This window comes from Cherax quadricarinatus, chromosome 20, assembly GCF_038502225.1.
Source record: "Cherax quadricarinatus isolate ZL_2023a chromosome 20, ASM3850222v1, whole genome shotgun sequence".
NCBI classification, from domain to species: domain Eukaryota; kingdom Metazoa; phylum Arthropoda; class Malacostraca; order Decapoda; family Parastacidae; genus Cherax; species Cherax quadricarinatus.
This window is the reverse complement of record NC_091311.1, coordinates 42,993,299-43,009,980: the sequence shown is the minus strand read 5'-3', so window position 1 is coordinate 43,009,980 and position 16,682 is coordinate 42,993,299. Positions and strand designations below refer to the sequence as shown.

General features: G+C 40.0%; 1 long non-coding RNA gene across 1 annotated transcript in view; it reads right to left on the bottom strand.

Annotated features, from left to right (window-relative positions):
• Positions 1–317: 317 nt before the first annotated feature.
• Positions 318–16,682, bottom strand: part of LOC138852996 (uncharacterized) — a 150,182-nt gene continuing 133,817 nt past the window's right edge. Inside the window, exon 2 of the long non-coding RNA XR_011392234.1 lies at positions 318–5,948. This is a non-coding gene — a long non-coding RNA (uncharacterized lncRNA). The remainder of the gene's footprint in view (positions 5,949–16,682) is intronic.

Here is a 16,682-nt window from a genome sequence, read left to right as displayed (position 1 = left end):
GTTGCCATTTTAAACCAAAAACAGAGTCAGTTTTTTTCTCATTATGCACTGTGTGCTGCAGGATTTTTTTTATACTGTACACACCAACCACGCAGACCCATTCTTTCATACGTAGGCCTACCAGCTTTCTCTCGCTAGACTTGAAGGCGCTAGAATTTACGTGTACAAGCATGGCACCGACCTGGCTCTCGTGCCGTACAAGTATGGCACCGACCCTGAAAGGGTTAATAGTAGGTGATGAGCAAGATACACAGGGATTCAAGGATAAGAATAAGGTAACCAGAGTATTGCACAGAGTACTGATGGAAAAGGCTAGCTAATGATAAGGTATTTATTGTTCCACTACATGAAAGGTTTTAAAGATACTTAAAGAAAACATACAATACAAAATGGTACCAGGAAAGGTTTAATATGCATTCAAGATGCTGGTGTTGGGTAAGACTGTGGGGTTTGACCCTAGGTTGGGGAACCAGGGTAAATTACCCAAAATGGGGTAAAAATGAAAATTCAGGGGTAATGAAGGCTCAATAAACAAATAAAACTGCACAAAAATTTATTTAATAAGCAAGCAAATTATGAGTTATACTTTTTTCAAACAAATAATTTTTAGTTTCTTCAGGTTTCTCCAAAACCTGAAGTAAAAATGTTTTCATTGAAATTTTGGTTCCCTAATGAGATTTTTATTAAATTTGTCTATTACTATTTTTTTATTTCATGCAGTTTATTTTTAATTTTATAATTTTGTAAATTTTATATTTTTAAGTTGCTTTATTGCATATAATACATACATACTTTTCAGCTTGTATGACTAATTCTCCATACAAAGGGATTCAATACAGTTTTTTTTTAATCTGAATGCTCCTTGTGTTTTCCAAATTATGTGGACTTTCAAGACTAATGGGTAATTTCACTGTACACAAATTTGTTTTGGGGTAATAAGTTTGCTGACCTCTAGGTTAGACTAAGTTACTAAACACAAAAGATAACTTATAAATCCATATCTCTTGAGAAACAAAGACATGCATATATATATGCATGCATGTGTGAGATAAGTAATATCTATGAAGGGATTCAAGGAAACTGGTTTACCAAATTTAAGTTCTGGAGATGTGAAGTACAGTGCTTGAACTATAAAAGATGAGTGATGATGTTAGCTAATTAACTATGGCTCATTAGAATAAAAAGATGTATCCAGGGTTACCTAATAGCACTTACATAAAACAAAAAAAAATTCACTACAACCATTTGGAAATTTTCATATCCCTCAATTCAAAGACCGGTCTGATGGCATACCCTTAACTTCCTCAAGCTTTGATGTAGAGGTGTCACGACGACAGATGCCAGTATAAAAACCTTATGCAGAACCTTTCAATGGGACCATATTTCATCCAGGGTTGAGCTTTATCAGTGAGGTCACCCAGAAATACAATACAGTAATTGCAAACCTCTACAAGAATTCCCTAGAAACAGAACATTCCTGACATCAAATCATCCATCGTCTGGCTATGTAGACCTCTTTGTTACTATGCCTAGAACCATCTTAATTCTGTTGAATCTTAAATACATTTCACTATCAAAGATGAGAGTTAACATATTTCCATTCTAGACATCTTGCTTCTTAAAACAGATCAACAACTGAAATTTTAGGTTTTCCATAAACTAGTTAGGAAAAACTAATACAGCCTCTCCTTTCTTAACCCTTTGACTGTTTACGCCGTATAAATACATCTTACGCGCCACTGTTTCTGACGTATATATACTCAATAATTCTAGCGGCTTCAAATCAAGCGGAAGAAAGCTGGTAGGCCCACATGTGAGAGAATGGGTCTGCATGGTCAGTGTGCACCACATAAAAAAATCCTGCAGCACACAGTGCGTAATGAAAAAAAAAAAACTGATCGTTTTTTTGGATTAAAACGCCGACTTTGAGGTGTATTTTCGTATAGTATTTATCGATGTACAGTGGACCCCCGCATAACGATCATCTCCCAATGCAACCAATTATGTAAGTGCGTTTGTACGTGTATGTTTGGGGGTCTGAAATGGACTAATCTACTTCACAATATTCCTTATGGGAACAAATTCAGTCAGTACTGGCACCTGAACATACTTCTGGAATGAAAAAATATCGTTAACCGGGGGTCCACTGTATTTGCGTTTTCATGGTCTTAGGTGATAAAATGGAGAACATATTACAGAAATAGAGATGATTTTCATTACTTTGACGATGAAAACGACCTTGAAACTGAGCTCAAAGTAGCGAAAATGTTTGATTTTTACCAATGTTCAGGAGTAAACAAATCACACCACACGTCCAATACACGTCAACTGGGGAGCCTAATATTCTTTCACTAGTGCACTGATATTATTTATACCATTTTTACAATAATGTAGTAGTCTGCATAACAGTAAATTTTATATTTTTTTGTATGAATAAAAAATCAAAATAGAAAGCAATAATAATATAAGAGGGGCCTAGAGATATGACTAATGAACAGAGGATATGTTATTTTAGTGCCAAGAATATCTACCTTGTTTATTCTGGACCCTATTTTGAAATTGGCATCTTTTTTAGTCTGACCACCACATTGGGTAGTCCAAATTGGTAAATGGGAGGTTTCTTGTACTCAGCTGATAGATAAAATGGAGTTCTAAAGAAATAGCTATGAGTTTGGTCAACTGGAACAACGGAATTGGCTGAAAATAGGGCTCAAAGTCGGCGAAATCGCCAATACGCATATGTCGCCGAGACCGCTAACTTCGCGGGAGCGTAATTCCATGAGTTTTTGACCAAATTTCGAACTTTTGGTGTTATTACCATTGGGAAAAGATTCTCTATCATTTCATAAGAAAAAATAATTATTTTTTTCAAAAATTTATCGACATAGAATGACAGTTTCAGAAAGCGGCCTGAAACAGTCAAAGGGTTAATGACAGGGTTCCGTTCCTAAGAGCAGGTCGGTAAGTGAATTGGTAATTAAGCGAGAAGCATACTATACTCGCAGGGAGTTTGTATCAAGCATCTTTAGATATTTTAATGTCACTTTTGCACCATTTATAACATTTCTAGCATATTTTTAAATGTTTATACAGTAGTGTACTGTATACTGTAATAAACAGAATATAGGAAATCAGCTCTAATATACTGTACATTATTGGTCAGTAAACAAGTACGTTGCTAAGTGAGGAGAGGCTGTACACTTCTTCCATTATGACAAACAAAATGAGGCATTAACTTGTGGCATACTTGGAAAAAATATTCCTGTATGTGTGGAGGCAAGAGTTTGAAAAATTCTTATTGAATGAAAGGGTGCATTTTTATGAATTAAAATAAAATGGGTAAAATCTGATAAAATCTTATAATTTTTATGGTGTGCTGAAATCTGGCAAAAAATTGTCACTCTCAGACAACAGCAGAGTAAAAGTGCCAGGGATATTTAGATTCTCAATTTGACACCAAATCATTGTTGTTTTTCAGTTTTCTTGTTTTTTGTTTTTGTATTACTCAACCCTTAAACTGTCCAAACGTAAATCTACGTTCGCACGTGTAGCGCTCTGGACAAAGCTCTACATTCGCACGCATAGCAGTCCAGACATACCTCTACGTTCGAGTTTACATTATGTAAAAAAAAACGTATACTACACACTGATCAGAAAGCCCGTTGTAAGCCAGAGTCGTCAGTAAACGAGTACATCTCTAAGTAAGGAGAGGCTGTATTTGGTTATCCTAGATTAATTGTATCATTTTTAGGTTTGAAGAAATATCCTGGTTATACAAACATTCAGTGTGCCCATAACACTCGTGGGCCTTCCATACTGTAAAATGTATATTTACATGAAAATCATATTACAATTGTTTCAGTGTAATACTCTTCAAAACATGGAAATAAGCCATATTGCTTGGCTTTCATGGGTTATCTTAGGTTAAATCTACAGTGTGCTTTGTGGTTGAATTTCAATATTAGTATTATGAAATTGCAATAAATTTGGAATGAGTCATGTTTGTGCCAGTTCCACTCAATGTTTGCTAGCAGGGAAGCTGATGGTGGAACAATAGGTCCTGATTCGACTGTTTACTTATACCAGCTAGGCATACTAGCACATCACCTGTATAGCTGACCATGCTGTGTGTAGACCTGCCTGGCCTCAGACCTTTTGTTCAAAGGCTCAAAAAGGTTGTAAAAGACCTAAAGAATTATGCAGAGGTCAAAGATACTGGCAGGTGGCAGATTTGATATGAAAAATTGTGCATAATAGTACACTGAACACACAGACGTCACCTGCGTAACAGTACGCTGGATGCAGTTAAAAGTTAAAAGCTTATCGAGTCTGCAGCCCTGAATTTTTAGAAGAGGAATGTGACACCATTAGCAGCATATTTTTACATTACAACTCCAGTCACACTGTACTAATTGCAAAGGCATAAATAAATAAAATTCAGGCTCTGTGTCTTTCCAACAGCCAGCACTACAGACCAAGGCAATAAAGAAAAACGATACTAACATAGCAGTTATGTCCAAAACTATTCATGACATTGCCAAACAAGGACACGGACACACACACACACACACACACACAGTCATGGTACGTGATGAGGTATCACAGTGGGCGCCTGTGACGAGCGGGGTCCCACAGGTGTCAATCCTAGGAGCAGTGCTATTTTTGGTATGTATATGTGAATGACATGATGGAAGGGATAGTCTCAGAAGTGTCCCTGTTCGCAGATATGAAACTAATGAGGAGAATTAAATCAGATGAGGATCAGGGAGGACTACAAAGAGAGAGACAGGCTGGATGTGTGGTCCAGCAACTGGAGCCGCGAATTTAATCTCGCCAAATGCAAAACCAAGAAGATTAAGGAAGGGCAAAGAAGACGGCAGACAGAGTATAGGCTAGGTGGCCAAAGACTACGAGCGTCACTCAAGGAGAAAGATCGTGGGACGAGTATAATACCAAGCGCGTCTCCAGAAGCACACATCAACCAGATAACTGCTACTGCATATGGGCACCTGGCAAACCTGAGACTAGCATTCAAGACACTGTACACTGTGTACATCAGGCCCATACTGGAGTATGCAGCACCAGTTTGGAACCCACACCTGGTCAAGAACGTCAAGAAATTAGAGAAAGTGCAAAGGTTTACAACAAGGCTACTTCCAGAGTTAAGGGGAATGTCCTACAATGAAAGGTTAAGGGAAATCGGCCTGACGACACTGGAGGGCAGGAGGGTTAGGGGAGATGTGATAACGATATACAAAATACTGAAAGGAACAGATAAAGTGGACAGAGACAGGATGTTCCAGGGGTCACAATTGGAATTTGAAGACTCAGATGAGTCAAAGGGATGTTAGGAAGTATTTCTTAAGTCAAAGTTGTCAGGAAGTGGAATAGTCTGGCATGTTATGTAGTGGAGGCAGGAACCATACATAGTTTTAAGATGAGGTATGATAAAGCTCATGGAGCAGGGAGAGGACCTAGTTGCAACCAGTGAAGCGGCAGAGCCAGGAGCTAAGTCTCAACCCCTGCAACCACAATTAGGTGAGTACACACACACACACACACATGCCAGGAGCTATGACTCGACCCCTGCAACCAGAAATAGGCGAGTACACACACACACAACTGCTGCAGCATATGGGCGCCTAGCAAACCTCAGAACAGCATTCCGACATCTTAATAAGGAAACATTCAGGACCCTGTACACCTGTCACTACTACTACTACTACCACTAGTGAACATCTAAATGGTACCTCACTAGTACTGCACCTCACTCTGAGCCTTTATATACCCTCTGTGTCCATGTATTGTTTGTAATGGCTTGATAAATCTCCTGGAGAGCGAAACGTTGCCACAATAAAATGTCACATTAGTTGCACTTGTGTCCTTTTACTTTACATATTGTCGGCAATTTTACCAACTTTATTATGCCCTGTACACCTGGAGTTTACCTGGAGAGAGTTCTGGGGGGGGATCAACGGGGAACTGGAGCCCCAATTCCCTAAATCAAGCGGAACCCGGTCTGTGACCAGGCCTCCTGGTGGATCAGAGCCTGATCAACCAGGCTGTTGCTGCTGGCTGCACGCAAACCAACGTACGAGCCACAGCCCGGCTGATCCGGAACTGACTTTAGGTGCTTGTCCAGTGCCAGCTTGAAGACTGCCAGGGGTCTGTTGGTAATCCCCCTTATGTGTGCTGGGAGGCAGTTGAACAGTCTCGGGCCCCTGACACTTATTGTATGGTCTCTTAACGTGCTAGTGACACCCCTGCTTTTCATTGGGGGGATGGTGCATCGTCTGCCAAGTCTTTTGCTTTCGTAGTGAGTGATTTTCGTGTACAAGTTCGGTACTAGTCCCTCTAGGATTTTCCAGGTGTATATAATCATGTATCTCTCCCTCCTGCGTTCCAGGGAATACAGGTTTAGGAACCTCAAGCGCTCCCAATAATTGAGGTGTTTTATCTCCGTTATGCGCGCCGTGAAAGTTCTCTGTACATTTTCTAGGTCGGCAATTTCACCTGCCTTGAAAGGTGCTGTTAGTGTGCAGCAATATTCCAGCCTAGATAGAACAAGTGACCTGAAGAGTGTCATCATGGGCTTGGCCTCCCTAGTTTTGAAGGTTCTCATTATCCATCCTGTCATTTTTCTAGCAGATGCGATTGATACAATGTTATGGTCCTTGAAGGCGAGATCCTCCGACATGATCACTCCCAGGTCTTTGACGTTGGTGTTTCGCTCTATTTTGTGGCCAGAATTTGTTTTGTACTCTGATGAAGATTTAATTTCCTCATGTTTACCATATCTGAGTAATTGAAATTTCTCATCGTTGAACTTCACCGTGTACGTTAGGCCCATATTGGAGTATGCGGCACCAGTCTGGAACCCACACCTAGCCAAGCACGTAAAGAAACTAGAGAAAGTGCAAAGGTTTGGAACAAGACTAGTCCCAGAGCTAAGAGGTATGTCCTACGAGGAGAGGTTAAGGGAAATCAACCTGACGACACTGGAGGACAGGAGAGATAGGGGGGACATGATAACGACATACAAAATACAGAGAGGATTTGACAAGGTGGACAAAGACAGGATGTTCCAGAGATGTCACACAGCTGGAAGTTGAAGACACAGGTGAATCACAGGGATGTTAGGAAGTATTTCTTCAGCCACAGAGTAGTCAGGAAGTGGAATAGTTTGTGAAGCGATGTAGTGGAGGCAGGATCCATACATAGCTTTAAGCAGAGGTATGATAAAGCTCACGGTTCAGGGAGAGTGACCTAGTAGCGACCAGTGAAGAGGCAGGGCCAGGAGCTTGGACTCGACCCCTGCAACCTCAACTAGGCGAGTACAACTAGGTGAGCGCGCGCGCGCACACACACACACACACATATGATAACGACATACAAAATACTGAGAGGAATTGACAAGGTGGACAAAGACAGGATGTTCCAGAGATTGGACACAGTAACAAGGGGACACAGTTGGAAGTTGAAGACACAGATGAATCACAGGGATGTTAGGAAGTATTTCTTCAGCCACAGAGTAGTCAGTAAGTGGAATAGTTTGGGAAGCGATGTAGTGGAGGCAGGATCCATACATAGCTTTAAGCAGAGGTATGATAAAGCTCACGGTTCAGAGAGTGAGACCTAGTAGCGATCAGTGAAGAGGCGGGGCCAGGAGCTCGGACTCGACCCCCGCAACCTCAACTAGGTGAGTACAACTAGGTGAGTACACACACACACACACACACAACCCTGCCAAATGCAAAGTCATGAAGATTGGGGAGGGGCAAAGAAGACCACAGACAGAGTATAGGCTAGGTGGACAAAGACTACAGACCTCACTCATGGTGAAAGACCTTGGGGTGACCATAACACCGAGCACGTCACCGAAGGCACACAACCAAATAACTGCTGCAGCATACGGGCACCTGGCAAACCTGAGAATAGCGTTCCGATACCTTAATAAGGAATCATTCAAGACACTGTACACTGTGTATGTTAGGCCCATACTGGAGTATGCAGCACCAGTCTGGAACCCACACCTGGTCAAGCACATCAAGAAGTTAGAGAAAGTACAAAGGTTTGCAACAAGGCTAGTCCCAGAGCTCAGGGGAATGTCATACGAGGAAAGGTTGAGGGAAATTGGACTGACGACACTGGAGGACAGAAGGGTCAGGGGAGACATGATAACGACATACAAGATACTGCGGGGAATAGACAAGGTGGACAGAGATAGGATGTTCCAGAGAGGGGGGACAGAAACAAGGGGGCACAACTGGAAGCTGAAGACTCGGACGAGTCACAGGGACATTAGGAAGTATTTCTTCAGTCATAGAGTCGTCAGGAAGTGGAATAGCCTAGCAAGTGAAGTAGTGGAGGCAGGAACCATACATAGTTTTAAGAAGAGGTATGACAAAGCTCAGGAAGCAGAGAGGGAGAGGACCTAATAGCGATCAGTGAAGAGGCGGGGCCAGGAGCTGAGTCTCGACCCCTGCAACCACAATTAGGTGAGTACAATTAGCAGCAGTGCTGGTGTATACACAATGTCATGCAAGGCCATGTTGATCAATACCTAGTAGAAACATCACAGAGCTTAGACACCAGAATTTAGGAACACTGGTACACTTGTTCGATTAAAACAATACACGTCTAATTCATCAGGACAAACATGTATACCTTATGTATGGAAAAGATCCAACCTTATTGTTCAAGAAGGTAACAGATCCCAAGAAGAATGCCTGGAATTGACAGTAATTGATATAATACAATATGGAAGAGAAGCAGGGTATATATTTTCAGCCAAGTTAAACACTTGGTACACCCAGTTCATAATTCAACAATAGCTCAAACCAAACCTACATAATAGCCCAGTAGACCAACTGCAGTGCTCCACTACTTGCATCATTAGCATATGAAATACAATTATTTGCTGTTCTTGCCTCACTATGTATAAGAAATGTATTCTATGGTGTGATACAGCTCAACCCTGAGCAAAACACATCACAATAAAAGTATGTTCTGCATATTGCCTCTTGATACAATTAATCAAGCTTCTTCAAATTCAATTTCCAGCTTGTGACTACCCATGAATGGGGAAAGGGATTAAGCTCCAGCTATTGCAACAACATTTTGAACTTTCAAGTGCTAATTAGCTCAATCTTATTTACCATATATTTTAACCTCCTGTAACTTATTCCACCCAGAAATGTGTCACTCATCAATCCATGAAAGAAAATGCTACAATGCATACTGCCAGGCACATCACCTAAAGGGGACTAGAAGACAGACCAGCCTGACTATGGGAAACAAAAGAGGATCCATAACTTCCCCAGGGACAGAAGTTTTTTAGGGCTAGGAGGGAAAAAAGACTGGCAAGAAATGACAATAATCCTACATCAACTGAAAACACTTCTGGAGCAGAGGCACAGACATTGGCCTCTACTCCAGAACAACAGATATTAGAGCCAGTGAATAAAACCCTCCTAAATTCCACCAATATAATGACATTTGTCTTTGCAAATATACAGGGTCTAAAGCCATCAAAAAACAAAATTCCTTACATCAAGGGACTGCTCAGGGAGTCAAATGCAATGTTTGCAGCTTTCACAGAGGCCCACATAAAGAATCATTATGACAACGAAATATGGATCCCAGGTTATAACCTATTCCGATGCGACAGACTAAATCGCTCATTTGCACAGAACTACTGAACACTTCAAATGATGTAGTTGAAGTTTTGGCGGTAAAGATTGAAAAACCAAAACTTCATCATCGTGGTGGTATACAAGCCTCCAGATGCAACTTCCCAGCAATTCCAGCAGCAGCTTGTGAAAATTGACCACTGTCTACAAAATCTCCCAACTCCTGCCCCAAACATCTTACTACTAGAAGATTACAACTTGAGACACCTGAAATGGAGGAGTATAGCAAACAATGTTTTAGCAGAGATCACCCCAGGAGGCAGCTCAGATAAAAATTCACACACACATGAACTATTAAATCTCTGTGCCAAATTCACCTTAAACCAGCAAATAGTAGAACCTACAAGACTAGAAAATATGCTGGACCTCATCTTCACTAACAATGACGATATGATACGTAATATAACTATCAAAGACAATACACTCAGATCACAACATAACAGAGGTACAGACATGTATGCACAGGGCCTCCGACCAGCAAAATGTGAGCAGTCATGAAGGTCTCTTCACGAAATTCAACTTCAATAACAAAAACATACAACTTAACAGAGGTACAGACATGTATGCACAGGGCCTCCGACCAGCAAAATGTGAGCAGTCATGAAGGTCTCTTCACGAAATTCAATTTCAATAACAAAAACATACAATGAGATCAAGTAAACCATATCCTAACAAGCTGGGAAGATATCCCAAACAACACGGATCCAAACATTTGCCTTGAAAAAATGAATTCTGTCATTCTTGAGATCTGCTCAAGACACATTCCATCAAGAAAAAGAAAGAGAAGATGTAAACTAGAAAGAGAGAGACACTCCCTATACAGACAAGGGCGAAGAGTCACAGAGCTGCTGAGTGGGATAAATATCTAAAAAACAAAATACTTCTTCTCTTATGCGAAATCTAAGGGAAAAACAGCATCCAGTATTGGGCCTCTGCTTAGGCGGGATGGAACATACACAAATAACAGCCAAGAAATGAGTGAGATACTAAAGTCCCAATATGACTCAGTGTTCAGCAAGCCACTGCCCAGACAAAGGGTCAACAACCCAAATGAATTCTTTATTAATGAAGCCCAAAATCTGGACATACCAAAAATCTCGGATATTATCCTAATTCCACAAGACTTTGAAGAGGCTATAAATGACATGCCCATGTACTCTGCCCCAGGCCCAGACTCATGGAACTCTGTGTTCATCAAGAACTGCAAGAAGGTCCTATCGCATGCCTTCAGCATTTTATGGAGAGGGAGCATGGACACTGGTCATCCCACACACACTAAAAACAACAGACATAGCCCCACTCCACAAAGGTGGCAGTAAAGCAATTGCTAAGAACTACAGACCGAGAGCACTAACATCCCATATCATAAAAATCTTTGAGAGGGTTATAAGAAGCAAGATTGCCAACCACCTAGATACCCATCAATTACACAACCCAGGGCAACACAGGTTTAGCGCAGGTCACTCCTGCCTGTCCCAGCTACTGGACCACTATGACAAGGTCCTGGATGCTATGGAGGATAAACAAAATACACACAGATGTAGTATACACAGACTTTGCAAAAGCTTTCGGCAAGTGTGACCATGGTGTAATAGCACACAAAATGCGTGATAAAGGAATAACAGGAAAAGTTGGTAGATGGATCTATAACTTCCTGACAAATAGAACACAGAGTAAAGTCCTAGGCAGCCATGGTAAAAAGCTCTGTTCCACAGGGCACAGTACTTGCTCCCATTTTATTCCTCATCCTCATTTCTGACAGACAGAGATGTCAAGTCATAGCTCCGTGTCTTCCTTTGCGGATGACACCTGGATTACCATGGCAGTGATGTCCAATGAAGACACCACGAGACTCCAAGCAGACATCAACCAAATCTTTGAATAGGCCACTCAAAACAATATGAAGTTCAACAAGGAGAAATTTCAACTACTCAGATATGGGAAACTTGAGGAAATTAAAAATGTATCAGGGTATACGACAAATTCTAACCATACAATAGAGCAGAAAAGTAATGTGAAGGACCTGGGAGTGATAATGTCAGAAGACCTCACCTTCAAAGACCACAACAATGTATCTACCTCATCTGCTAGGAAAATGGTAGGATGGATAATGAGAACCTTCAAAACTAGGGATGCCAAGCCCATGATGATTCTCTTCAGATCACTTGTGCTCTCTAGGCTGGAATACACTAACGGCCCCCTTCAAGGCTGGCGACATTGCAGACCTGGAGAGTGTACAAAGAACTTTCATGGCTTATATAAGCACGATAAGGCACCTAAATTACTGGGAACGGTTGAAGGTCCTTGATCTGTATTCCCTGGAATGCAGGCGAGAGAGATACATGATAATATACACTTGGAACATCCTGGAGGGATTGGTACCCAACCTGCACACGAAAATTACTCCCTATGAAAGCAAAAGACTCGGCAGATGCAACATTCCTCCAATGAAAAGCAGGGGGCACAACGAATACATTGAGAGAACACAATAAGTGTCCGGGGTCCAAGACTGTTCAACTGCCTCCCAGCCTACATAAGAGGATTACCAATAGACCCCTGGTTGTCTTTAAGAAGGCACTGGACAGGCACTTAGTCAGTACCTGACCAACTGGGCTGTGGTTTATACGTCAGCCTGCGTGCAGCCAGTAGTAGCAGTCTGGTTGATCAGACCCTGATCCACTGTGAGGCCTGGTCTCAGACCGAGCCATGGGGGCATTGACCCCCGAAACCCTCTCCAGGTAAACTCTAGTATGAAGTTATCTTTGACAGTATTATTGACTAGCTCAACCAATTTCCTTATTCTGGTATTAATGGGAAAGAAGACTGATGAGGCAATTCAAATAAATGCCGAAGATAGGGACAATGAGCATCAATGAGCCAAACCTACAAGTGTGATGCACTACAATATTACAACTCTTGCAGTCATTAGAAGAAAAAAATCTATGTAAACTACACATACTATGAAGGTGCTTGTTATGGCTTTTTCCCAATAGTGTCTGTCCTTGTTTATCTTGTTCATGCCCTGATTATTTTATACATGTCGTGATGTTACGCTGAGAGTTGTACAGACCTTTAACCCCCTTTTTTTCCTCTTCCTTTTCCCATATCAGTTTTATTGCAGTGCTTTGTACTTGCCAGAAACTCCAAACTATGTGTATACGATACATGTGCATCAAAGAATGCCAGGAGCAAATGCTTATATACATAATGTTCTGTAATATGATAGAGAATTCCGATGTAATACTAAGCTAAGTGGGAAAAATGACAAACGATTTGATAACTTACATACTTGCAATTAAAAATAAAGTTGGATGATGTTAAAGCACAAAGGGAGGAAAAAATCTAATGAAGATGGTGTAACGAATTTCATTATGTATAGGAAATGAAGACATTAGAAGACACAGGGTGTGTTATTTTGGCGAAAAGATGTTAAATGCAGAGAGAAGTAAATATTTTATATGAAAATATCCAATTTCTGAGAACCTACTATCTTTCAGCCATTAGGTTGAAGGAATGCACTTTCATTCATCTATTTTGATTAAAAAATACAATACAGATAATGGTACACAAATACAATACAAATACTGCATTTCACTGTACATTTATTACTGGCAAAATATATACCTGTATTTGAATTAAAGCAGTATTACTGATAACTTATTTTTCACTCTCCAAATAAATTACAAATACTTTATGAAAAAGAATTGTACTTATGAAAATATAGCTTTAAAAGTTTTCTGCATTTTATTACTAGATACACAAGTTAATGTTAACCTCCGATAAGGATAAATGGAGTAAAGGCACTTACACTGTGCACTTGTGCACAAAATGTGTATATCATAAAGGGGAAGGAGGAGGAGAAGGATGTAGCAAGGCATCTACATTATTTAAAAGAAAAAAAATTCAGGTGGGTATATGTTTAAATTCTGGTAGGAATATTTTACAAACCAATTTGACATCCCAACCACACAATAATAATGCAATACACAAACCAGCAATAGTGTCAGAAGAAAGCTATAAAAATATTAAAATCCTACATTGTTTTGCAATTCCATACCCCTCAAGGAAAGTTCCTTGATGCTAGGGAGGGGCTCTTGATCTAGGGAATTGTATCTATGCTCCAATTCCCTGAATTAAGCCTGAATAGCTTCCATTCTCTCCCCCCCCCCCAATGTTGTATAATCCCTACAGGTTTAGCACTCCATGATAATGATAATGATGATAATAAAATTCCACTGTAATGCTAATCTCAAGAACACCTAACCCACCCACTATTGTATATAACAAAATTCACCAGTTAAAAATTCAACATGTGCCAGCTGCACTTCAAGAATGGTAATGACAAGTCAGGTACTACAAAGCTTCAATAATAGCATCACTTGCAGACTAAAAGCCACAACATGTATGGCATTGGCACAGTGAGAGATTTGTACATTAAAGAAGAATCAATTTCATGGCCATATATTTTTGAGAACCATACTTGGGTCAACTACCAGTAACTTTTAAAATGAGCCTATGCCATTTGTCAATAATTATCTCTATGCTCTTACTTGCTACACCTATATTCTTCATTCATATCTTGTGGGGATTCAAAGACTCTTACATCATAATACCTACATGCCCCACAAGAACCTTCTCTACTTTTGTAATTGAGTTCTAATCTGTTAAAATTGTCTAGTTTTTAAGCCTCTTAATTTTCTTGTACATCTATATTAATGTGTTTTATACATCTGATAAGGGGCCTTTTTACCCTCTGTCTGAAAACAAAATTAACAATTTCATGCTCAGTTCTTGAAAACTACGTGAACAATTATTAGCCCATATTTTCTTTGTATTTATCATGACAATGCTGACATGGCATTGAGTTTTCTGTTGGTTAGCTTTTTGGCAGTAAGTAAAAGCAATCATTGTATCAAGCACATTTTCTGGGGCCTGAGAGAGATGTGCAATGTCATGTGATGTGGTTTTTACCCTGACAATCACATCTTTGTGCCATTTATAGAAGTTATTAAAGATCTTAAACTGCTGGTAGGCAACTCTTGCTTAGCATGTGTATCTTGTCCTCTAGTTAGAGTTGATACGGATATACTGCCTGTTGAATGTTACTTGAAAATAATTTATATAGATGACATATGCATACATTATCTTGGCAACAGGTTTGTATGCAAGGTTACATTATGCTAATTTATAAAGTAGGACGGTGACAAAAATTATTTATCTTAACACTGTTTGTCCCCCGGCCCCCCCACACACACTATCCATTTACACGAGTGTTCAGCAAACACATCATAACCTCTTATACAGGACTAATCACACAAATCAGTCATACAATAGTAACACTAAGAATAAAAAACTTTTAAATTAGTGCTGGCATTTTGTAATGCCAAGTATAAATGATAAACTTGAAGCTGGTTTCCTTGAGAGTGATTATTCTTTACGAATTTCAACAGTTAACTGTGCAGTAATTAACAGATTCTCTCAAATTTTAATGTTCAAGCATTTCTTATACAAAGAAAATTTCTCAATGGTTACAGACATAGGGTGAACATCTTTAGATATCTATATTGCACATTAAGCTTATCAGATTGTGTATATACATTCCATGCTTTAATCCACTCAAAGGCCTCTGAAGGGAGGTTCCTTGATTCTGGCAAGCTCATTATCAAACCTCACTGCATCCCATTCCCCCAGATACTGACCTTCAAGGGTTTAATACTTTTCCCTAAATATAATAGTCCATTGGGATGTCTGAATGTGTGTGGATGTAGTGCAGATGATAAGAAAGAGATGATCATGGATGTTATGAGTGATAAGAAGCTAGATGTCCTGGTTCTGGTGAAAAAGCTGAAAGGAGAAGGAGAGTTACAGTGAGGAGAAATAATAACAATAACAATTTTATTTTAGCATGATACATGTTTGTACAAAGGAGTGTAACAATTTGGTGAACATGCCAAAGCCCCTTTATATTAAGCAGAGCATTTTGGGCAAGCTTAAGATTAATAAGGCAATAACAGTGCTGTAATTATACATATGGTCATTAGGGGTTTCCAATAAAGTTAGAGCTAAGGAAGGAGTAGCAATAATGTTGAAGGATCAGTTATGACAGGAAAAGAGGGAATATAAATATATAAATTAAAGGACTATGTGGGGTAAAATAAGGTTTGGATGTGAAAAGTGGGTTATAGTAACTGCTTATGCACCTGGGGAAAAGTAGAAGAGAGATTTTGGGAGATGGTGAGTAAAGGCTTGAGAAGTTTTGAATCAAGTGAGTAATTGTGGTAGGGGATCTTAATGCTGAAGTGGGAAAAATCTGTTGCGACAGCAGTAGGTAGGGAGGTTTGGAGTGCCAGGGCTAAGTGATAATGGGGGAGTTTTAATTGAACTTTGTACAAAAAGAGGCTTAGTAACAAGTAATATATATTTCAAGAAAAAGAAGATAAGTATACAAGATATCGTATAGGGCATAATGAAAATAGTTTGTTAGTTTATGTATTGGTTGATTATTATTATAATCCACCAATTATTATAATCAAAACCAAGTGCTAAACCCACTAGGGATGTACTGTTGGATAAATGGTTGATGGGCAGACTTCAGGATGTGCATGTTTTTAAATGGGCAAAACAGATATATTAGATCATTATTTAGTGGTAGCTACAGTTAGAATACGAGGCAGATGGGGCAGAAGGAAAATGGTATCAAGCGAGAGAGGTAAAAGTTTATAAACTGGGGGAGGAGGAGTTAGGATGAGATAAGTAACTATTGGAAGAAAGGTGGACTAGTGAGAGTATAGGAAGTGTGGGGGGAGAGGGGGGTTGCAGAGATGTGCAGTCTTAGAATGTGGTGCAGAAGTTTGAGGATATAGAAAGGTGGGTGCAGGAGGAAATAAACGAATATAAGAACATGGGCCTACTGGCCCATGCAGGGCAGGTCCATGTTCACCCCCGGCTTAGACCAATGGCCCACCCAGTCAGGTCACCTCCACTTAAGGA